The 24,859-nt window shown below is 36.0% G+C and overlaps 1 protein-coding gene across 4 annotated transcripts in view; it reads right to left on the bottom strand.

Annotated features, from left to right (window-relative positions):
- LRRC4C (leucine rich repeat containing 4C) overlaps positions 1-24,859 on the bottom strand; it is a 487,017-nt gene that overhangs the window by 282,476 nt on the left and 179,682 nt on the right. For all 4 annotated transcript variants that reach the window (XM_064714493.1, XM_064714486.1, XM_064714485.1 and 1 more), the window contains exon 2: positions 3,703-3,792. The gene's annotated coding sequence lies outside the window, so the exon portion shown is untranslated. The remainder of the gene's footprint in view (positions 1-3,702; positions 3,793-24,859) is intronic.

The following is a 24,859-nucleotide window of genomic DNA, read 5'->3' as shown; positions in this document are numbered from 1 at the left end:
CCAACCCCACCGACCTCAAAAGGGTGTTATTAAAAGCAGATATTAGGTAGCTAAGATTTGCTAGACTAAAAGCAGCAGAAGAAACTGAGAAATGTTACTAAATTAGCTATAAATTCAAAACATCTTTGACAATAATTCTTTTGTTCTTCAAGCTGGCCCTAGAAATCAAAACGATAATCACAGAAGCCTATCAAAAGCTTTCATATAAGTGTCTTTCTCTGAATCACAAAAAATGTCTGCTAGAGTGAAGCTGTATAAAGTAGTGCAGTTGAGACTCCAATAAAAACCTAACCTATATGAGAGTGCTCCTATGCAGAATGCACACAGAAGTGTTGGCTTGGGTGCACACACTACAAATTCCTCACCTTCAGACAGTAATTGAAACTGATGAAACATCAAAGATTTATAACTACTTGAAACACCATCACTTCTGCCTCAAAGGGAAAAGCTAACCTCAGGCCTTCAACCTTCCAAATTAATAACCAGTCCTTAGAACTTAAGGTCTTTATTAGATGTTCAAATCTAATGTTCTTACTGTACCTCCTATGGTTTCCTCACAAAGTTGCTTAAATAGGAAGAATTATTTAATTCCTAACAATAAACTTGGACCAAAATAAAAGAACAACATTGTGCACATTTAAAAGTATGCGTCAATACATTAGCAGCAAGGAAACATATTATTATTACAAAATGCATGCCCAAAATTACAAGGCTTCAAAAGCATTTTTATTTCAAATCAGCTTTTAAAGAGTGTGATTTGTCTAACATGTTATTAGGACCTCTTCAGATGAAAGGAGAAAAATGGATTAATAACAAAGAGCATGCTGATTGAAATCTAATTTCTATTATCACAGCTAAATGATGTTTTTGCATGCAGGCTGAAGCTGTGTATTTTGAGATATGCAGTCCCCTAACACAATGTCACTCATTTCTGTGCTCTTACTTAGAGCAGTTTCCTGTTGAATTGAAAATAATAGTGCCTCAAGTAACTACATAGCATAAAATGCTTCCAGTTAGAAGCCAAGACTCTAACCAGAAAAAATAATTAAATCAATCATTCCCAAACAATGTTTTCAGCTGAAGAACAATATCCATATGAAATCTCTTTAAAACATTATGTACCTGGATTATTATCAGCACTACTCAGATCATTATATTTTCACCCCCCAAATCACACAGCAATAAAACTCCTAACAGAATTTCTATTCTATTCTATCAAATAATGATTAAAAAATAACAAAAAACACACAGAACAAACTGAATCAGGCAGAAGTCTAGCAAATGAAAGATATTAAGGCAGTACAAAAACAAAACATCATGAGCTGCCCTGGGTTCACAGATCCTCAATGTACTGTCAAGTACTTAAAAATCCTGTAAGCTGGTCTGGAAGTTGGGAGTTAACCCCAGAAGTGAAGCACCCTGAGCAAGACAAGCCTTTTAAAAGCACAGAGGGCTCCAGCCCCAACGCCATCTTCCAGGCCTTCAGAGTTCCTAGGAGCTACTTCTAGCACCAAAACACCCCAGCTAGGGGCACAGTCAAATTTCTACCTTGCAGGCTTTGTGGCATACAGCTTCCCTGAGAGAACTGTGTTTAATTAGCTACCAGTGGAAAAGCACTGTTATTCCCAAAGGTTATCAGGAAGCCAGTTGGGATGAAAGGCTGAGGACACAGATTTTAGTTTCCACTAATCTGCATTTTCTGATGTGAAAAAAAAACCTCTTGCAAAATGTAGATCAGTTCTCACTAGTACTGACACCACCCTGTGGCTGCCAAAATTCCTTTGATTGCTGCATGTGCTGAAAACCAAACACTTGCGGCACGTGTGTTTAGTTGTCTTGTTAGCTCCTAGACTGAGGGGGGTGTAAATAAATTCGTACTGCATGCAGCACAGCTTTTGCTAACCTTTTACAACAACAGGAACTAAGAGTCTTCCAAAAACCAGAGAGAAGGAGCAGGCATCATAAAATTGTAATAGCAGAAAATGTAAATGATGGGATGTCACATATGGAAAGTTGAGTCTTCCTGATCAGCTATAGCCAGTAGCTATGCAGTCATTTTAGGTCAGCTGCAACCTAACTCTTAGTCTGCACAATAAAATGGTACTAAGACATTTAATTTTTTTATTTCAAATTGATGGCTTCTATCACAAAATCTAATTAACATATCAAATAAAAGAATTCATCTTCCCAACACAATGAAGAAAAATCTATTTTTTTCCCTAACAATGAAAACCTTGATCCTAAATCCTCTGATCATGACACTGAAAGTATTCATGAATCAGAAAAAAAAAAATCTAGATGTTGATAAAGGGATGCCCAGTTTTTATTTTTCTTTCTGTCTAGTCCTGTAGGAAGCTACAAATATCGGTGTCAACTGCTCAGCTAAAACAAGGAATTTTGATGGCACATCTAGAACTTTTTTGTCCAGAGACCCATTTTGCAGCTTCTTCTTGTCATTTTTTCAGTAGAGAGCACAGACACACTGCAGTTTCCATTGCATAGCTTTTGCATCCCAGTTTGAGAATGCCCACCTATAGTTGAACACATTCAAACCACTTGTTCCTTCAATTGATAACTTATTTGTGAAAATACCATCTTATATTAGGTAGTTTACTTTTAGTGTAGTTGGAAAGTTCACCTGAACAAAGACAAGTTGGCTGGCTGTGTGTCAAACCTCACATTTAGGTTCTGACTAGTCACTAGATGTGGCACATCACCTCAGCCAGTGACATCTCTTCTACTCATGGACTGGAGTATTTCTAAAAACAGTGACAGAAATCATACTGAAAACACTGAAAACCAGGATGTTTAAAGTCCTCTTTCTGTGTGAGTGCATAACTCTTTGGATGACAGATATTCAGTCTCCTAACACTGGAGCCCATGAATTGTCCCCACAAAGGTCTATGCACATAAAAGACCAAGACCATGCCTTGAACAAAGCTGAATCAATTAGCCTTTCAAAAGTCAAACAAATAATAGAGATCCAACACGAACCTCAAGAACTGTGCCTTTATCAGGCAGGAAATGCTTACGGCAATGAAATCAAACAACAACAGGAGAAAAGTTAAGTCTGTTGTTCCACTAGCAATACCAGAAACATGCTGCTACTGAGCAGCGACACTGTTCCACACACATCGCCCTGGCAAACAGCAAACGAACTTTTCAGCCTCCCTTTCTGTGCTAGTGCAGTAAGTCAGAGAAGGTCATTAATACTACTTAGCATCTCCTTCAAACTGAAAATTTTAATCAGATTTTACACTTCTGTCAGACACTGTGTAGTTGTGCCTGAAAAGGTCACAATACTGCTATTTTGGGGGGAAGCTAACGCATAAAGGCACTTACTTAGTGCCAGATCATTTTGCTGAGCAGGTAGGCCCTGTATAATTTTTTTTTCAGAGCTTTGCTTCACAATTATGATGGATTTTAACTTGTGCTTCTATGAATCTGCCTATGTGAAGCTTACAAATGATGAGTAGAACCTGATGAATATTAATGTGTTAAGTAAAACAAGGGGATAAAAATATCTTCCAAAAGGTATTGCCACAGACAATCTGCCACTGTCACAGCTATCACTTAGCTGCTGCTGTGATAAAAAAAATACATTAAGAAACATCTCTAACCAATGGTTTCCTTGCTAAAATCAAATAATAATCACTACCTAAATTGAAGATATAATCAGGGTTACAGAAAACTTTAACTTACATGTTGTTCAGAAGACCCAAGAGAACATCAGTCTGTTTTCTTTCTGACTCAATAAATAATCACAATTTCTTGCAATAAAAGAATTCATTTCTGAAAGACAAAAATAAAGAATAAAAAGATAAAAGTGAGGTTAAATTATTCACAGTTTTTGGGGGGTTTTTTGAAGCCACACTGTGATAATAATATGAAAATACATTACTACAGCTGGGAAATTTACAGGAACATGGTACAACTTCATTAAAAACCCTGCACAATTACATCTTCATTTGTAAGGGAAGCAAGCTATTAATATTTTTTAATACTCAAGGTACGTTCAATGTATAGGTTAGTGTTACTTGCACTGCAGGGAGTTTAATATTTCTGTTTTATTCTGTACCACCAAGAGCAAAGGTTTTATTTTCAAGAAGCAAGCATTCTCAATTTCTACCAAAAATGCCTTTCACATATAGTCTAACAGAAAATGGGATCATGTCCAAAAAAACCCTAACATTTTTCTTATGTAAAAAAAAAAAAAATCAGAATTTCCTTGAATATTAATGAGAAAAGGATCTGAAGAAAATCCTGCATATTATATCCCAGCATACCTTCCTTTATCCCTTTTCAATATGTATTAATGAGAACACATGAAAAAAAAGAAACAGGTAGGCTGAATAATAGACTCTTGCAGTAAAATCAATTTAAGAGTGGAATAGGCTGGCAAGAAAATGAAGACTACTCTATACATATATACATGTGAATATATACTCTATATACAGTTCATTTCTACTTCTTTGAAAGAAGCTTAAGAGGGCATAACTTTCCTTCTAGTAGGAAATTATACTGATTTAAAAAAATCAGTACCTGTAAACAAACCCTAGTTGGCAAGTCTTGTTTCTTATCCTAAAATAACAAAACATTATAAGATTTCCATCAGTGTTGTGACTTACTGTCAACAGGGAATTTCAAGCATTTTTGACAAGTGAATGTATTCTTTCAGATTCCTGAATATTTTTAACTGAATAACTAAATTGTTAGGTTTCTTTCCTTACTGTTTGTGACCCCTGTGAACCAGTACTCAGCCATCCCACAGATGAGGACACTAAACAAAATAAGGGAAAAATTACTTAGAAGATTTTAGTAATTTTTAACCTTTCAAGACTGAGAAAAGATATTACTGAGGGTAATATTTTCAATGAGAGAATATGTTAGGTTATGTCTACCAAGTCCACATACCCTCTAAAGCTTCATCAAATTCTTACAAAGAAATAAGGGGTGGCATGCAGGTTCTCATGGAATGAGTGCTGGTAGCATGACACAGCTTTCCAGTTTTGTCAGCATTTTATCGAACAGTAATTCTGACATCCTGCATTTATCTAACCATAAAGAAACAAGACTGGCTGCAAGCAACTTGATTTAGTGGAAGTTGTCCCTGCCCACAACAAAGGGCTTGAACCAGATGATCTTTAGAAGGGCCCTTCCAACCCAGCCTATTCTATGATTCTTTTATTCCCAATAGCCTCTTGCCTAGTTTGACAACTTCCAGTTGTTCAAAAGTCATGTATGGGTTCACAGAAAGTAAACAAATGCATGAAACACAGTATAACTATCTTTCCATGTAAAACTTAGGTATCTGTAGCCTTTCCCTCACCAAACTATATCTTATAAGAAAAAATTTCAAAAGATTCATTCATGCGCAGCTCACCTACTTTGACTTTGATAGAAATGTCTCCACAGGACCAACTAAAATATAACTTATTCCTGCAGCAGTTCAATGCAGCCTTTCTGCCTTGGATAATGTAGTGAAGCTTTGTTTCACACCCATGTGTGTGGGCACATAATATTAGGACTGCCACCTAAGAGTATAAGTGTAATTAGGGCCTACAGTGACCACACAGAAATATCTAGCCCTGGTAGCATCTGCTTATTGTGAATATACAGAGTATGGAAGAAAAGATCACTAGAGTAAAAACATTAGAAATTTGAGTGAGAAAAAAATTAAATGAAACCAGAGAAATGTAAAAATTGGGGGAAAAAAATCCATTTAGTGACATTTAAGAAGTCATTGGTATGGCACATTACAGAAGATAATTCAGGGAAGATGAAGATTAGAATAGTTTTATTAAGAAATAAAAATATTAAGTCCTCTAAAATAGTTCATCCCACAGTCCATGCTCAAGTAGTGACCAAAATTATCGCTATTCAACGTGAAGAGCTGAAACCAATTTTCTTCTCATGCAAAAACATTCTATATTTTAATAATCACTGCTGAAAGTTTAACACTGGGACTTTAGGGGGAAAAGCAGTAAGAGAAGAATGAATTAAGGTGAGATACTCTATATATGAAACCACATTTAATCAGCATGATGCAATATTGACGTAATTATAAAATTTTACACAAACATTAGTCAAGAGTGTTATAATTAGTGCTGTCTACACTTCAGAGGGTCTTGAGCTTGAAACACTGTAGCTAAGAGAATGATAATGATTAAGCATGGCAAGCTGAAAGACAGCAAAATGTATATGATGTTTTCAACATCCACGCCCCCAGAGCAATGTAACTTACTTTTATTTCTTAATAGTCTCCAAATGCAGGACTTCAGAAGAATTCAACTAATCAACTAGCACATACATTCATCTACTGAAATAGAATCAAGGATATTCAGCCTTCTGCCTACTTGCTCTCTAGTTACTTCAAGAAACTATTAGCAGAGAACATCCATGACAGTACTTCTCCATTGTTCTGTTATCCTTAATATTGTATGGCCAATATTTAAAACTAGAAAATAAAAAACACAAGTTCCTGTGTCAGCTGCAGTGAGAATGAAAACAACTCACTCTTCAGTGTAAAAACCCACTCTAGAAACCTTGGGTAATTTCACTAGCTTTTGTTTCCTACTATCACAACATCTGTATTTATCAAAACTTCTCCAGTGCCCAGATGTAAACAAAATGCCCCACCCACAGTTAAATGTCCCTATGTCATACATACATTTCTATTGCATTTGTACTTCATTTTATTTTAACTTGCCACTTCAGCAGCGGAGTAATGTGTTAAATGTACTTTATAGTCCCCTAAAAGGCCCAGCTAGGTGCAATACTGACTCTTTTCAACTTGTCTGTCCTGCAAGTTCTCCAACACTAACAGTTTCTAGTTACTCAACTACTTCCAATTTCAATTATTATTGCCTGTATTTTAATTCATTATTAAAAGTAGGCTTTTAATTAACCCTTTTCCATGATGATTCACTGAATAACTCATCTTTTTTTTCATCATCTTCCCTTTATAAAGTCTTACAACCCTTTTTGTAGCTATAAGACCCATTTTGACCCAGTCTTTCCAAATTTATCCTTGAATAGACATTTCCTCTCCACATGACCACATCTCCATGTTGCTTTTCTACCATGCTTTTATGGTTTGGTTTTGGTTTGGCTTTTTTTTGGGGGGGGAGCAGTTTGCAACAATGGCAACCCATAGCACTGCCATGCAAGGTAAATGAAGTTTTCTAGATGACAGAAAGAGCAGCAGAGTTGACACAAGGCCTGCCAATTAACTCACAACAAAATGTGTTCACTGCCAGTCAGTCCTTTTATATTAACTTAGAGGAGCATAAGGTAATAGTGTAGAGGAGACTAAAACAATGTTTATAATGAGCAAAATAGGGAGAAAATGTAACAACAGAACATTTTTTTGCTGAAAAGAAATAAAAAAAGACTGAAGTCTGCCAAATTTCAGTAGTGTTGGGTAAACAGAAAGGCCAGTTAAGGACTTTGCGTCAGGCTGAATTTTCATATTGAAAATGAGTTAGCATACCTGAAGCTTATAAAATATTGCTCTTACATTTCAAATTATTTCTTTCTCTTAAAAACATTAGAACACAAATAAAGCAGTGCCATGGACAACTTTTCAATCAAAATCCCTCTGAGAATTCAGAATGCTACTGTCTAAGAGTCAACACAAATTAAGTACAAAATAATTCCAGCTAGTGCTGGTGTTACTAAAACAAATTTCAGAAGTTATACAGCTACGCTGAATTAACTGGAAGAGCTCTGGTTTTGGTCAGTATTTCTACAGCTCAAAAGCTAAGAAGCAGATAATGTAATTACTACAGGAGAGCTTGGGTAGTTTTATGCTTTATCAAAAAGGAAAGGTGATAGCTTCAAACTGTCTTTCTAAGGCACTGGTTCCACACAGAGCCATTAAGGTACAGTAGTGCCTGCAATTCACAAGCTTCTCTGCTTTCAGCTTTGTTTGTTTTACAGCTGCTGCACAAGGAACAATCAGTGAAAGCTGCTCATAGGAAGTGAATTGAGCAGCACTTTGAACTTCCAGGAGTCATACAGACCTTCTCAGAAATTAGTCAGTTCATTGCAAGAAGTGCTGTCTGTCCCTGCAGGAACTTTCATGACATCAGGTGGTGTTGCTTTGGGGTTTAACAGTCACACTACATCTCACAAATAAATTAAAAAGACTGGAATTTTTCTTTTGCAAAACCACTAGAGAGACTTACTCTTTCCTAGTGCATCCTCCTGCCCTCTTTCCTTAACCCTAATAAATACAGTAAACAATGCCAAGACCTGCCCAGACAAAACATTACTGTAACCAACCTATTTTCACAATTTATTAACATTATGAAAAAATGCAGAATCTTTTCAGAACCATGAACAGGGCTGCTGCCTCCCATGAAGAGAGAAGAAATAAATATGTTGTAGGCATTATTAGGCATACCTATTCTTTCCTCTTTTTAGCCAAATGCATTACAATTCTATTTTGAACATTATTCCTGTATTTGCCATATAGTTTAGGGCCAAATCTCTGGAGGAGAAAGGAAGACACAGAAAGCAAATTCTATTTAATTTCTGGCAGTTCATGTGTTACTAGGGGGAAAAAAACACAGAGGTATTTGTGAATCCTGGTCACTCACAGAACTGAGCTGTTTGAAATCAATGGATTTTAAGGTGTCCTGACAAGAGACACTCAAAATTTACAGGTTAACATATCCAAGATTCACTTCATTTCCTGCACCTCCCTCGTGAACTTTGCCATGTTTCTTAATCTTCAAATTTAGCCAAGGGGAAGTGAAAGATTGTTGAGATTACTGATGGAGCACAGGTACACAGCTCAGAAAAAAACAAGGCCAGTGCATAAGTTTAAGCAGGCTTTATCAGATTTAAGGCCTGAAATGGAACCTCTGCATGTAAAGAAACTAATTTCAGTCTGGTTGCTGTATTTCTGCGCTCTCAAAAGCAAGCAGAAAGGGAATCATATCAGTTAAAACAGACCTGAGAAAACAATTCATGTTACATTTCAATTCTGAGACTCTCTCATAATTAAAATGTAAGATGTTACTTAAACTTCTGTATTGTGTTTATAAACATGCAACCCAGTTCTTGGCAATTTCATTACATTTTGTGAATGTAGCAAAGTGCTTTTTCAACAAGCGTTCAAACATTAATTGCCTGCTTAAAATCCAAATGCTTGCATGAGACTACAAACATCATCTAAACAGTAGGCAACCTAAAAGCAGTCCAGACAATGCCATGGAAACCCAATGTCATTCGCATAAATTTGATGGAGTATTTAAAAAACAAAAAACATAATGCAAGAACTGCAATAAACTAATAATAAACTGTCGGTCATAATAAAATTCAAACTCATAAGTGGATAGCAGGCAATAACACTGATTTTTTACCAGACTCATGGGGTGGTGCCTCCCATCTGACTACTGTTAATCACATGGATAAGAAAAACACAGAATATTTTCAAAAGTTCCTGCCAGTTGCCAAGACAGATTCTTGTCAATATCATACTAAAAGGCTATAACATTCATGAAAGCAATTAGCAAATGGTAATTAAGTTCTATTATACAATATTTGCAACTATTTGCCTTATTTATACTCATGTCCTCACCTGTACATATGAAAATTTTTGTCATAACAGAACATAGACATCTGCTAAAGTTAAAATTTAAATATTCCTTTAATCTTTTTATTTAAATTGCTATTGGTCAAATTATGCCTCATTTTTGAGGCTGTTTTAGATCGGGAAAGAAGCTAGTCACTATGAATAAATCCAAAAGCAAATATTAGAACATATACTGAAGTAAATTGAAAATCACATGGAAAACATATGAAGAATTTAAGTGACACCAACCCACCTCCTTTAATGCATAATTCAAAATTTTCAGTGCCACTGACTAGTTGCATAACCTTTCAATAGAAAAATAAAACTATGCAGCTCATTGAAACTAATCAAAATTTAACAGGTGTTAGCTATGAGCTTGAGAGTATTTGTGAATTATCTATAGATGAACTTCAAGAACATGAAAAAAATTCAAATTAACAATGTTATTATTAAGAAATCATTAAATTGTTAATCAAAAATCAGTTCACAATTTTGACCTACATATTAAAAAACAGCTAATTATTCATCTGTAGTTTCAGAAAATCACACTGCTGTATTACCAGCAGATTCACTACAAAGCACTGCATAAAACCTTGTAGCACCATGTAAGCAGAATCCTGACTAATCCAATCCAACAGCCAAACAAATAAAGCCCATAATACAACACTTATCACCATACTTTTGTCCTCATCTTTTAATTTAGAGTTTGAACAAGAATCAGTTTATTGCTAACTGAAGTCACAACAGCTGGAGAACATGCTACACTGAAAGTCTCTGAAAAAGAATCTGTAAGGAATTTTGAAAGATGATCAGAAGAAAGGAAAATTAAAGCAAGCTAGAAGTCATTCCAAGTGCTAAAAGAAGCAGGAGAGAAGGCATAGAGCTGAAAGTGAAAGAAATAAATGAGGAAAATTATGTGTAGAATTGAATAAATATCACTTTTTAAACCCAGTAAGCAGCTGAACACACCCAATTGCCTGCTTACTTTTTGACCTGCTGTGTAAGAAAAATTGCAACGCTAAAACTGTGAAAAGTCATATATTGGAATAGTTTTATATGACAAAAAAATTGTAAATGCATTTTCCACCCCCTAAAAAAATAAACCCAAAAAATACTAATGATTTTTTTTAAAAAATCTAACTAAACTCATTGCTCACCATCATCTGACTAGGTTCAACCAGTCCCTAAGCAAGAGCAGTACCTGCTCTTTTCTCCCCCTCACTGTTTCATTGCTGAGCATGACACATTATGGTGTGCAATATCCCTTTGCATGGTTGGGCTCAGCTGTCCTGGCTGAGTCCCCTCCCAGCTCCTTGTGCAGCCCCAGCCTGCTCACTGCTGGGCAGTGGGGGATGAAAAGCAAGTCCTGATTTTGTGTAAGCTCTGCTCAGAAATAACCAAAAACATTCTTGTGTTATCAACACTGTTTTCAGCACAGGTTACTCCAAAGAAAATTAATGCATTCCATCCAAAATGGGTACAAAAGCTTCAGAGGGTAAGACCTACAAGACCGCAGCACTGAAACAAAAAGTTAAGAATTGCAAAGGACTCTGAAGGTGAACTTCAGGTTGTACAAGGCTAGAGATCAGAGGGGATTTGAGACAGATATGTGAGGTGAATTTAGGAAAACAATAAGGGGAATGATTTCAATATATACCCTGGAGAGATCTACAGGTTCTGAAGGGAATTAGCAGGCAATACACTAGGAGAATATCAATTAATATCATTATTTTTATAGAATGCAGACAGTGTTTCATGAAGATGCCTTGCTGTTTGCTTTGATTTCTGTCCATAATTCTTGCACATTAGCCTTTTTTGCAATCCTTTCAGATTCATTTAGAACTGCTCCCACCCTTCCCTCTGGCTCCTACTAAGGCATAATGGCCATTCTCTTCTGTATTATTTTTCTGAATCAGGATCTCCTGCTGAATAATATAGTCCATTCCCCCCTCCACTTAATATGTTAAAGTAGGTTTAGGAATATACTTATGCCAAATTATAGAGAATTTTATATAAAATTACATTTTCCCAGGTTTGAAATCCTATTCCTTTTGAAGCAGGTTGCTCTTGGTGCAGAAGTGTAAGCCTTTAGTGCAAGATCTACTCACAGATATACTCAACTCTTTTCTGTATTTATAGTTTCCAAGAAGTAATATATCATGTCAAAGTAATTTAATCATGTATTTGTTCTCTATTGCTAATATCAACGAATCCTGGCCACCTGTCTCTTTTCTGCTTAAACACTCTGAAAATATTTATCCACTCTGGTCTCACTACTAGGATTTCAAATTTTCAGGCCAGCTTCCCCAGACACAGAAAACACCTTAAGGTAAGGATGAGAGATAAAAAGACTGTGTTATTAGTAAGGGAAAGTCTTTCTCCTGGTTCTCAGTTCCCAGGCAACATTCATCTCAAGATGAGACCTTGAAGTGATAGAAACACAGACCCAGAAAACTATTTCACATCAATACTCAAGACTCACTTATTATAATTTTCCTCTGTCCTTTGAAGGAGCTTAGAAAAACTTTCAGACAAATAAGATACTTTTAAAATACTTATAATAAGCATATTTTAAAAGGGGAAAATGAGAAATAGATTCCAGGGCTATAGTGATGATGATGATTAACTGAAAGAACTACTCAAATGAAAGATTCAAATAATGCTGATCACTAAAGCAGGAAAATAGAAATGAACTGGTATTTTTAATAACTAGTTTAGAATTAAACAAACACTTAAATCTGAAGTTTTAATACTTATTAGTGTTGAATAATTTCTTATGGTGGCTGAAGAAGGGAGCCCTGAAAATTAAGTAAGGTTGGCATACTGAAAATTAAAAGAAAAAATAAATCAGTGAAACACAGCTCTGATTTCCCCACACCCACTGCATTCTATCCCAAATATCTGAAAGATGAGTGAAGCCTTAAGAATACCTATGGGAAGTAATCGTATTTCCTCAACATATATCAGTTTCTCTATCCTATTTCTTTTCCTTCTTACTGCCTCAAGGGGACAGACTGGAGTAACACAAGGAAAAATAACAGGAATTCCCAGCATATTTCAAGACTGTAAATTAGTGTCAGTTGTGTTTTCCCAGGAGTCAGGCATCGAACCAGTTCAGGTTTGAATATTGTTTTCTTACAACAGAGGTTGTTATGATGACAGTAGCAAATGTCAGGTCATGAATCTACTAACAAGGCAATAATTGTAGCACAAGGACTCAAGCAAATGTTCTAAACTCTGCACAGCTTTAAGGTTACAGTACGCTGGTAATTCCCAGTGCCAGCACTGCAAGGGTATCAATTGTCTTTTCTTAAGAACAGTTTTACAGTGACTAACCGGTATTCCCGACAGTAGCAACTCGCAAAAGGAAACTGATTTCCTAAGCCTTGCTCAGTCAAAATCATTGAGTGGAAGTAATCAGTAAGAGGACCTTTATCAGGAGCACTCTGATTCAAAGCCAGGTACCATGGCACAGCTCCAAGGCTCTAATCACAGCATGCACACTGGGGCTGCAAATGTGCAGTAACCAGTTTATAGGTACAACCTGCACTCAACATGTCAATCCCAACACTTTGACATCCTAACTCATGCTTGGAGCTAGTCTTTTTAAAGATCTTACCCAGAAGACCAACGCTCTACTCTTGTCTCTACCTGGTCATTACAAAAGCACTCTCTTCCAGTATGAAACCTGACTGGTACTGGTGCCTGTTTTACGTACTGAGAAGAGCCAGAAAGATGGGCATGGCTGGCAGCTGCTGCGGGGTCCCAAGCAGGACAGCTGCACTCTTGCCCCATCAGGATGCTGTCAGTCCTGTTCTTACAAACTTTGCTGGGGCAGAGCTACAAACCCAAATGAGATCAAATCATCAGCTCCTGTGTCGCTGTTTGGAAAGGTCAGTCTTTTGCTTAGTTCTCCCCATTTACGTTTGATTCCAGCTTTTTTTACATTTTACTGACACCTTATTCTGTTGGTTTCCTATACCCATGTTTACATGTTTATATTTACTTCTTTTTGTAGATTATAGATAGAATATATGACTCACACAGAGAAAACACATTACATAACAGCTACCTCAAGTTTTCAACATTTTTAATTTCTAAATTCTCATGTTACTCTAAATTCTTACAATACTGTAATCATCTGACCTGAGTACATCACAGGGCCCCTTCACGGTCAGATTATTGCTAAGAATACTTTGTCACAGAATGTATTTCTATTGAAGGAAAGCACAAAAGTTCAGGATCTCATTTATTCCTTCAAACACAAAATATAAATTTTATAGCTATATACTCAGACCTGAAAAGAGTAAAGCATGAGAAAAAGCTCCTTCCTAAAGACAGAGAACTTGCATTTTCAGGCAAGCGTACAGGAAACTGATGAACGCTTACTCAAACTAGCCAAGACTACATTGAGCAGTCATTTAAATATAGCAGTCATCAGAGGAGTATAACTTCCTTTTCTCCTGCCTGACATCTAACTTATTTCAGCAATAGAAAGCATAAAACACTGAGAAGAAAACCATCTCCACAACAGCCAGTGGAAGACGGCCACTAGGTGCTTTGGAAGCAAGTAAGAGCCAAATAAGGTGCCCATGCTTTCTGCAGAATGTGTTTATTTTCTCACACTAAGAATCATGATATGAAGAGAGACCATAAATTTCTAAAAATAGGTCTTTGTAAAGTTATAATAGAAGCTGCTGGCAGGTATCAAATAATTTAACAAGAGACCAAAAATTTCATGTTTCGAGTCTGATCTAATATTTAATTTTTAAGGGCAAGGCAGACAGCTAAGATCTCTGGGAAAGGGCACATCATTAACAGCTGTTCCTGAACTTTAGTTTCAAGAACCTTTACCTGACACTTTTCAAAGCTCTGATGGATGCTGTACTGAATAAATGACCAGGCAATACTCTAAAGAATCAATTCAGGGCAGCAAAAATATCTTTTAGTCAAAACAAAAAGTTTCTGTGATTTGCTAGATAAATATTAAAAATAACTGCAACTTTATATCAGAGTACCTAATTTACCAGGATTTCAATTTAAATCATCATAATAAATTCCTTAAGCAGAATCAAAACAAAAACACCAAAGAGCAAAAATATTCCACCTTCTTTTTAGTCAACACAACTGGGCACAGAAGCAGCAAATGGAGATGTCTTGTTTTATGAGGGATTACCTAGATGATGCAGTAGCATGTGAAAAAATAGATGGGCTGGATGGCACAGTGAAGAGGTTATTACTCCTGCAAATTTACTGAACGTTTTCATTATTCAGAGACCCCACACATAAGATGACTTACACTGCTGGCCTGAGCAGCGCAGCAACAGGTAATTCATTACAGAAGATTAGGACATAGATACACAAGGTCAACAGACTAATTCAACTTCTGTGGTTCTAGTTTATTTTGGTCAATGTTGTCTCCAAGAACATATTTTCTTGTCTGTTGACCAGTGCAATGTTAGGATAAATATGAAAGTTATGAGAAATTTCAAAGTCCTGTAACCTGATAACTCTCTACATTTTTAAGATTGTTCTTGAGTCTGCCTAAATTAATCATTTTTTAATTTATTTCCACAAAATACATCATCTGCGGTTTCACTGGAAGCTAGTAACACTAGCCTGTTTGAAGGTCAGGGAAAAGATTCCTTCAGTTTAATTTTATGTCCTAGAAACAGTTTCTTAGCCAACTACAATGCTGATGGAAACTGGCAATTTTCAGGAAGATGAATTTTCACTTCTGCAGCTAAACGTGAAACATCTTTTAATGTAAAGATTAATTAGAGCAGAAATAGATCTGATTATACCATTTTATCTCATGTCAAAACTATTTTGCCAGAGAATTTGAAAGAATCCCCCCCAAAATGCATATAATTCAGACTTAACATAGTGGTATGGGAACAGTATATATTATAAAGAACATTTCTGAACATGCCACAACTCTAAGGGAATTCATAAAAGGGATTTTAAAACACAAAAAAAATAAAAATTGAGGGTTTCTCTGAAAGTAAAAAGGGAAAAAAGGCACAGTAAGAAATGCCTTTTCTTCTTCAGTAAGAAGCAGGAGAGGAAGTATTTCCAGGATGTTGGTAAATTTTGATGCTTTGAAGGTGTCTTGAATGATGAAGACACAGTATGTAGCATACAGAGTCAGAGGTGAATATCTGGCTGAGGGTCAGTTTGCTCTCAGGTCAGCAAAGAAGAGCAGACAATCACTGCTGACAACAAAATCTTAATACAAAAACAGAGAAAAACTGAGTAACTGTGGAGTTTGTCATAGAATGCAAAAGAAGCCTAATCTAAGAGAATGGTAGCTGCTGAAAGTTGTTTTATTTCTTATGTACTGAAGAGTGATTATGTCACCTCCACATTTTACACAAAATGCTTAATCTCTACCACCTAAACTCTTCCATTCCACAGCACAGGTCCACACAATACAATAAATATCCAGAGGAAAAGTTTCTTCTTATCCTATAATTAACATGGATTTTTTTTTTTTATTTTAACCTTAGAGGTTAAGCAGAAATTGCTCATGAAATTACAGAGCAGAAGCTGCTCAAAATGCATGACAGTTTCTGAGTAGGGGTGAAAAAGTAGTTGGAGAAAGAATCAAACAGCATCCTGTATATCCTGTGTCTGTGGAACGCAGTAACACTTATTTTTCAGCAAAGAGGTACATTTATTTAAAAATTACAGTTGTGTCACTGAACTGCATTCTCTCTCACTTCATATAAGCAGCTCAGCAGATCTACTCTCTATCTTTCCTGCATTCTAGGTAACTACAACAGTGCAGTTGAAGAAAAAATTCCTTTATTAGCCATTTTTAGTGCAGCTCTAAGACAGGCTGAGTTGTTTCACTAACATGACCATGGTTATATTACCCCAAATCATACCACAGGTATGGAGGAGGGAAATAAACTCTAGCAGAGACAGTCACTCAAGCACAGCCAATTGCCTTAAATGAGGGTAGACAACTAATGTGTAGATTTGAGGCAGATATCACCATGTCAGCCTACTGAAAATGGATCACAAACGGAACCCAAAAATATACCTTAGCAATTAAATATCACTGCAGGAAAATAATGAGTAAATTCTGTTCAAAGACTGGATTTTTAATTACAGACACTCTTTAAAGGTGAAATACAGTGGCAACTCACAGTGCACAATGATTAAAATGCTAGTCTGATACTTTAAAATGCTGTATTCTTGGCTCTAGTATGTATTTACCATGCACAGTAATTCTCCATCCTCAAAAGTTACAGAACACTAGAAAAACATTACTTTATTTTTAGCACCTAAGGGAATTAGGAACTTTGATGGCTTTGAGTGCAAAATATTGTCAAGTCATATCAGCACATTATGAAATTCAAAATGAGGAAAAAGAAAAATAAACAAACTTAGATGCTTCTAAAACTATCTTCCTAGAAAAATTTAACAAAATTGATTCAATTTTATTCGAATGTCACTTTCTATTTCAAGGAAAAATTGCTCTACCAAGGGAATGCACAAATAAAGAGAAAGGTTTGATTTGGGAAGGACAAAAACAAAAACCCAAACAAACACCTTCCTCTGAAAGTTATTCAATTCATATTACCTCAGTTTGACTGAATGTATGACTCAGTATGAGTATAAAACTCTTTGTATTACATGAATTACATGCAAGACAGGAATAAAATTAAATACTTCTCCTGAAGAGTCTATGAAGCAATGAAGTAGCCCGCTAAACTCAGAATATCTTTTGCTAAGAGTGTCATCAGATGTGCTGGAAGCATTGAAGCAGGAGCAGACAATCAAACTGTAATCACAGCAACTGAAATAATTTTATCTAAAAAGGATGCATCACTTTATCCTTACCCCACCACAGCATATTCCACAATTTACTGGAGCAAACTGGAAACACATAGTACAAACTGGCAAAAAAAAATCAGCTATAAGGACAAAAGCATAAAAGACCAAATTCAAAAGCAGTTCTGTCTGTAATAATGTCTTGATCATCTTGACGACTGACATTCCTCAGTGGGAAACTAAATAATACCGTACCAATTGTGACTTTATTTCAATTTTCCAAAAACTTTTCCATCCCCATGCTATGATTTCTGGAACAGAACAGGAACAAAAATACAGCAGAATGCAATGCACAATTCAGATTTTCATCATGTTTTCTGTATAAAATATTTTTGATTAAACTTAATTTTTATAAAGTTCCAGTGAAAACTAAAAAATGTTTTGTGATATCCTTGCATGAATACAATGATTTCTTGGGGGTGAAGGTCTCAGCTTAATAGACCAATATGCATTTCAGTTCACTGTAGAATATCTCACAGATAGTGCTTCAGATACAGTTTCTTAACAGTTCAGGAGGAGAAGATAGATATTCTTTTTCAATCCAGTCACAGGAAGAGTTTTGTTGTTGCTATGGTAACAAATTTTTTTTTTTTTTTACTTTCTTTTGTCATACCGTACAATTGGTAGGCTTTACACATTTGGACTGGACAACCAAGTTTCCTCTCCTCTGCATCAACAACGTGCCATAAAGGTGGAAAAAAGGGCTGCAATCACACCAAAATAAATTTGCTTGAAACTATGTAGATGTTAAGCTTTCACAGGGCAAACCGCAGTAGCTGACTGGATCACAGAAGGATGTTTTTCTGCAGTCTTGAGTAAATAAAAATTGTGATCCAAATAGTCTCTAAAGAAAAATTTCCTTAACTTAAAGGAAAAAAAAAAAGTAGCACATGGTGGGATTTCCACTGGAGAGAAGGGTGAAGTATTTTCTATATTGTCCTTGTTTATCTTCCATTCTGAGATCTCCCATGAAATCCGAGACGAGGGAAACTGCCAAGTCTGGCATGAAGCCTTACGACTCTACTGAGAAGCAGTGTGTCCCCAAATTGTGGGAGAAAACAACTCAAAATATAGTTATAAGAGAACTTTTACACAAAAGCCAATTTTTTAGCTTTTAATTACTAAAAACAACACTTTCTCTCTCAACACAGAAAAAGATTAGAATAAACAGAAGCAAGTCCAGTAAAGGGCCATTGTGATGGTCAGGGTTAGATTCGCTTTGTCTATGAGGAGAAGGTGAGAGGGCTGGGAGTGTTCAGAGCCAGTAACACAGGGCGCTGGGAGGTGGCAGGGGCAGTTTCTACAGGAGGATATATTCACAGTGGTGTAAGGGAGGAAGACATCAAAGAACACACAAGCTGAAACAAGAGAGGTTCTGACTTCTCTGTCATGTGAATAATCAAGCTTTAAATGAGGCTCCTCACAGAAACTACAGTCTTGGTGTCCCTGCAGATTTCCAAGACTCATTTGGGTAAAGCCAGGAGCAGTCTGTCCCCAGGCTGTCCTGGCTGTGAGCAGGAGGGTTGAGCACCAAACTCAACTACCCAGTAATGCTTTATACATATGGAAAATTTTATATTAAATATTTTATATTAATGTGTGTATTATAAGTTGTACAAATCCATTCCATTAACACTTTAGCTGAAGCAGTCTGAGAGCTTTCAATGTCCCCTTTCTGTGATCAGATCTTAACCTACGATGAAGGATTCTTTTTGGAGAAACATTGTTTAAATTTTGGACAGATTCATTACTTACAGATTTTTTTCTCCTATCTCTTAAAGAGTTCTGCTCTAAAACTTGCTCCAGTTACAATTGCATTGCACACGCTTAGTGTGTGTGTGAGATGCCATTCTATTTTGGACTTCAAGACCTGGTAATCTTTTGTAGCAAATTCTCCTAATTTTTTCAAGTCCATTTTTTTTCTGAGAAGTTCCCACTAAGTAGTAGTCCTACTTCAGTTGATTTAGGACATTTCTGAAAACACTTTTTTTTTTAACTTTGTAGTGTGTGGTAATAGTTGGAATATACTGTGTATTACACTGATGCTTTCTCTTAATGAGTTCTGTTACATTATCTTCTGAATGCTTCTTAAACATTGTCTTAAATGAAAATTTAAGCTGCTGGCAAAAGACTGAAATCTTGCTACTGAAGGACTCTTTCATCTGCATTGGAAATTAGCAGTTAAGAACATGTCTACTTGGAAATTATGCAGCATAGGTATGGAAATCTCACAAGGTCTAGGATGAGGTTATTCTTCCATAAAATCCATGAACCTGAGACATAAGCATAGCTTCATTCTACAATAATATTCTCATTACTTTCATAGGCTTACTAAATATTATATCACATTAGAAGAATATATTTCAGGGCCCAAGTCCCATTTTATCTTTGAAACTTTGTCCATTGTGCTTTATAACTGCAAATTAAATAACATTTCAGTGATAAAATAGATCTATGTATCCAGAGCTATTAGAATTCACGTGCAGAAATATGGGACCAAGTTTAGAAACCACCTTGTTTGCATGACAGATAAGGTCAATTGTTTCTTTTTCCAGACAAAAAAACCCAACTACAATAGCTTGTTTGAATCAGATTCAAACATCTATTTTTGAATTAAGAATACATTTTTAAAAGTATGCTTACAACTGACTATAACTGATTTTGTTAAACACTGTTCTGAACAAAAGAAAAATCAATGATCTATTTAGATAAAAATTGGTCTGAACACACATAATTACCATAAAACAAACTCAAAAAAAAAAATAGGAAAAAAATTCTTTATTGCCCTACACTTAGTGCTTGCTTGACTGAATTAGTCACTAAACTGCCTAAAAAAAATTATTGTTCTGTTCTAGCTACTGAAATTAGTTTGGCACTTCCACTGCAGTTTCTGTTGCATTGGGGTGATCAGTCAGGATGACAGCTCTGCCTTTGGTAGGGTGGACAAGTTATGATGACAAACAGCTATTTTTTCCACTATCATGTAGGATTCACAAAATACAACATGATCATATCTTGTATTGGCTGTATGGGCCATGCTTCTAAATGTCATCAAACCAAACCAAACATCCCTGGATATTTGCTTTTTTCACCTCCTCACAGCAGTAATGGCTGAATAGAACACTAAGATTGCCAGCATCTCCCCATCCAATTTTGGGGGTTTTTATTTGTTAAAGGAGGCTGGAGCTTCAAATCTGACAAAAATTCTTTTGGTGGCTGCAATTCAGACCTCATTCAGGTAGCAACAGAGTCAATAAAATCACCCAAATTCCAAATTGTGGTGTTTTCCTTAGAAGACTGCATCAACTAAACAGTAAAAGCTGGTTCTTGCTCTCCTGCTGAGGTTTCTTCACATCATTATAAAACAACAATAAATCTGTCTGAGCACCTGCCTGTTGTTATTGGCTATAAATCCCACAGTATTACCAACCACTCCAATTTCATTTTAGCAAACGTCTGTTACTGATTTAATGTTCTATGCTTCAAAGAGTTGCATCATCAGTTGAAGATGTATGGAAACAGTAAGGCTAACAAATCAGGTCCTGAAAAGGATTAGAGACAGTTGTCTTGAAGTGCTACTTTACATTCAGTCATGTTACTGATATCCACAAAACATAATAATTGTCATAACTGGGAGACTGGAATTAGTGGGTCTTCCTCACATGCAAAGCCTTGAGACCTTGAAGTGAACAGCATAAGTAAAGAAAAAAGAAACTGTGCTGTGCTGTGTTATATTAAATGCTCTTTTTCTTTTTTCTTTTTTTTTTTTTTAATTTCGAGCCTCGTTTTGTTTTATATATGAATGGTAAGACCATATCTGCAACTTTGGTAAGGAACAATCTCTTCCTTAAGAACATACTTGAAAGCTATTCCAAGATCATCTCTCAATCAACACCTTGATAAGTTTAGCAGACTGAATTTCTCAAGCCTTTCACTGGTAAGTATTTCCCAGATCACCAGCCTTTCTTGAAACTTCTCTTAATTCATCTCAGGAATTTGCATTTGCGTAACAGGACAGCCAATTTGGACATCAATATATAGAGCAGTTACATGGATGTACAGAACAAGAGTGTTACTTTTCACCATCTTGCTTGATTTTTGCCGTCTAATTCAAAAATGTTTTTGGTATAGAGGATATTTAAATGCTCCTGAGAAATCAGCACAAGACCACATTAAGCAAAACATAAAAGCAAACAACTTTTAACTACTTAAATATTTCTAGCAAAAGATAAGAATTCAGACACTAGCATGTTTTATATTTTCTCTTTCATCTAATGCTGGAGCATACAAAACTCATTTAACTATCCAGTACAGCACTTTGTGACTATTTCTACCAGAAATCATCTAACTCTGCTTATACTGTCAATTAACAAAAGTACATGATGTACATTATCATCTTCTCTATTATATTCTTGTTTAAATTTGGCAGACTTTAAAATGTCATGTCAGAAGTTTGCTATTAGAGTAAAATTGTGATAAAGTAAAATGTTGCTGCCTGCCTGTTTTCAATATTTTAAATATGCACAATATTTTAATTATGAAGACATGTTGAGATGGTCTCACAAATACTATTATAAGGTGACTTGCATTAATTTCTAGTATTTCCTCAGCAATTACTGCATGTAATCATACATAAAGTGTATGCTTTATCTTAGCAGAGTTTTATCTTGTCCCTATTTTCTCTTCAATTATCTTTGCTGTTTGGGCTTTATATTCATCTATGAACTTCCACTTAAATGCCTTTCACTTGACTGCTGCGCCAGCTCCCCCCTGCATCCCTCTGGTAAGCTTTTTTTCTATGGAGTATCTGACACATGTAGTGTTAATTTCCTCTACCTTCACAGAATGTACATTGATGTCTTGATTACAATTGAATGCTTCTGTTTTCCCCTTTATCTGATGAGGTCCCTTATGTAAAACGGAATGTAATTAACAAATGTCTCTGCAATACAAATATCTACTGAATTTCAATTCTGACCTAGCTTGACTTGCCACATTAATTGAATTAAAGTGGTTTCCTGGAAGGACATTGCTTATTGATGAGATGACCTAATCAGTTATCTTGGCAGGTATCCATAGTCAATACAGAGTCATATAGAATCTGGGGTGAGAAAGCAATCAGATTGAAATTTGCTTTCCTGTTCCTTTTGAAATTAGGGTTTTTCAATTCTTAAAGCATTGCTAATACACCTACATGAAGTTCTGGGAGATATTGTGCCATTTAGAAGCCGTATCTGAAAAATTTCCTGTAAAGCTACTGACCTATTTTAGTGAATATAAACAAATCATGCAGATACTGCTATTCCTAAGGACTTCTCTAAGAAAACAAAAGGTGTATATGAGGGAAAGTAGTGGTTTAAGGGTTGGCATAATCAGATTTTTGGTTTTCAGTACTTTCAGGTAAATGTGCAGGGGCTCAGGGGAGAAAGCAGATGCAAAGACAACGTGTGCTTGGGCAGAGGAAGGCCAGAAAGGTTCATCTTCTGGCCACAGGATATATTTCATGGCAACATAATACAGCCCAGATGGATTAAAAAATATTTTGACTACCAAATTACAGACCTCTTCATATTTCTGGGAGACAGTAACAGAAACCCACAGAGAGACAGAAAAATTATGAGCAATCCTAAAAATTTATGAAGCAGAAGTATCAGAGCAAGGAGCAAAGGAGTGGTCCTCCTCTGCATGCCAAGTAGCTACACTGATCACATGCTAATCTAGGTGTTACAAAGGTGTGCAGATCTACAGCAGGACCTAGTCACCTATTCCTATCATATTTATATGAATATTAAGTAAGCAGAAAGAATTCAGCCTCATGATAATTAAGACATTTAACTAAATAGCTGTCTATTGGGAAAAGAATATTGTATGAAGACCTCTTAGCGGCATATAGAGTGTTCTATGACAATTTTCTGATACTTGACATGTTGTTTGATAACAATATTTCTATACAGCACAGTGGTGAAACCAGAAGAGGGCAAAAACTTTCTACACTTGGGAGCAAAACAAAGCTGAGCAGTTTTGAGGATTTTAAGTAAGTTTAAGTTCTCAGAAAAACACTGGGAGAAAAAAAAATGCCATCAAAACAATCAAATGTGTAACAACTAGAAATTTCTTTCTGCTACAACATACAAGGTTTTATGATGGCTTCCTATACCAGCACATGAATTCAGGGTTTTGATTCTACCCCATCTGATATAAACAGGAGGAAAAGGACAACACTGAGGAAAACAGATTATCACAGAGGCAAAGTTGCTCAGAGAAAATTTTCAATAGGCTTTATCAATGCCATTTCAGCAAACGAAACAAACGCATCTGTTGAACTTTCCTCATGATTCAGGCTCACTCAGTGTTTTCATTAATGATGAGGATAATGAAACATAAATCATAACTTTCAGTTCTAAGCTTCCAAGTGGTTGTCATCTTGACAATATGTAACTATGATTTAAAGAACCAAGCAAAATTATCCTTAAAGGTGGACAATATTTTGAATCTAGGGTCATCACCCTCCTACACAAACAGAGTGGTAGTGTGGAAAAATGGTTTCACACAAAAAAGATTTGGAGGTTTTTATGGTCCAGGAGCTAAACCTAATTTTATGCTGTTGTAAAAGCAGTAAATTGTATTTGGGATATACCTGCTAATACACAGCCTTGAAAAGGCTGGAAATTATCCTCTACTGCACTTGTCAAGGATAAAAACTCACATCAAATTTCAGGCATTTCAGTGAAGATTAGGGTCAACTGCAGAGAGTCCAGAGGAAACAAGAAAAATTACAAAGAGATTAAGAGCTGTGAAAAAGAAGGAGGAGAGAAAAATATAATGGAGTAAAAGGATATTATGATGAGTTTCCAAATACCTAAAGAGCTGCGAAATAGAGGATAGCATGAATTAATTTTCCATGCCTAGGGATTACATGACCAAGAGTAACAGATTTAAACTGCATCAAAAGGAAGAATCAAGTTAGTCTTTAGGAAAAAAAAAAAAAAACAACACACAAACCACCTATCTATGTGGAAGATAATGCAATAAAATATAATTTGGAAATTGGGATGCCTCTGTCCCCGCAATCAGTCCCTTCAAAGGCACTTTGGCCTTCCACAGACATGGGCTGACAGAGACCTAATAAGGTCTGACAAGGGCAAATTCAAAGTCCTGCCGCTGGGATGGAGTAAGCCATGCCAGCTGCACACAGGGCTACATCAGCAAAGTGACAGCCAGCAGATTGAGCAAAGTGATTATTTCCCGCTACAGCATTTGTGAGACTCAACCGCTGTCCATGGGTACTTCGTGTATAAAACACAGATTACAAGACATGTTGAGGTACTGAACTGCAGCCAGTATGAGTTAGAGCCTGATGTACATGATGGATAAGGAAGACTGAAAAAAGAGGCTGGTTAGTCTTCAGAAGACAAAGTTCATGGGCCATCTTAC

The sequence above is a fragment of the Zonotrichia leucophrys genome, chromosome 5 (assembly GCF_028769735.1).
Source record: "Zonotrichia leucophrys gambelii isolate GWCS_2022_RI chromosome 5, RI_Zleu_2.0, whole genome shotgun sequence".
Taxonomy (NCBI): domain Eukaryota; kingdom Metazoa; phylum Chordata; class Aves; order Passeriformes; family Passerellidae; genus Zonotrichia; species Zonotrichia leucophrys.
The sequence above is the reverse complement of the archived record's forward strand: the minus strand, read 5'-3'. Positions and strand labels throughout refer to the sequence as shown.